Source organism: Sinocyclocheilus anshuiensis, unplaced genomic scaffold (assembly GCF_001515605.1).
Source record: "Sinocyclocheilus anshuiensis isolate Anshui unplaced genomic scaffold, SAMN03320099.WGS_v1.1 scaffold1840, whole genome shotgun sequence".
Lineage (NCBI taxonomy): Eukaryota > Metazoa > Chordata > Actinopteri > Cypriniformes > Cyprinidae > Sinocyclocheilus > Sinocyclocheilus anshuiensis.
The window spans coordinates 39,948-40,451 of NW_015558636.1; positions in this window are offsets into that span (position 1 = coordinate 39,948).

Below are 504 nucleotides of genomic sequence, written 5' to 3' on the forward strand. Positions count from 1 at the left end.
ACCTGCTCCTCATCCTCCCTGACCTTGCACAGCGTCTGTGCGAGAAGGCTTACTGGGGGAAACGCATACTTGCGCGGGCCCCGCGGCCAGTTGTGTGCCAGTGCGTCCATGCAGAGTGTTCCCTCGGTCAAGGAGTAGAACAACTAGCAGTGAGAGGTTTCTGGAGTGGCAAACAGGTCTACCTGAGCGGCTCCGAAACGTCTCCAAAACAGCTGGACCTTCTGGGGATGGAGTCTCCATTCTCCAGGGAGCATAGCTCATGACAGCTCATTGGCCGTACGGTTGATCAGACCCAGAATGTGAATGGCACGAAGTGACCTCAGAACCTTCTGACTCCAAAAAAGGAGGTGGCTGGCGAGTTGCATGCGTCGGGTGTGCAGACCACCTTGTCGGTTGATGTACGCAACGGTCGCCATGTTGTCCTTGCGGATTAGTACATGCTTGCCTTATAAACGCCCTTTGAGACGGCTCAAGGCAAGGTGCACTGCCAGCAACTCGAGGCAG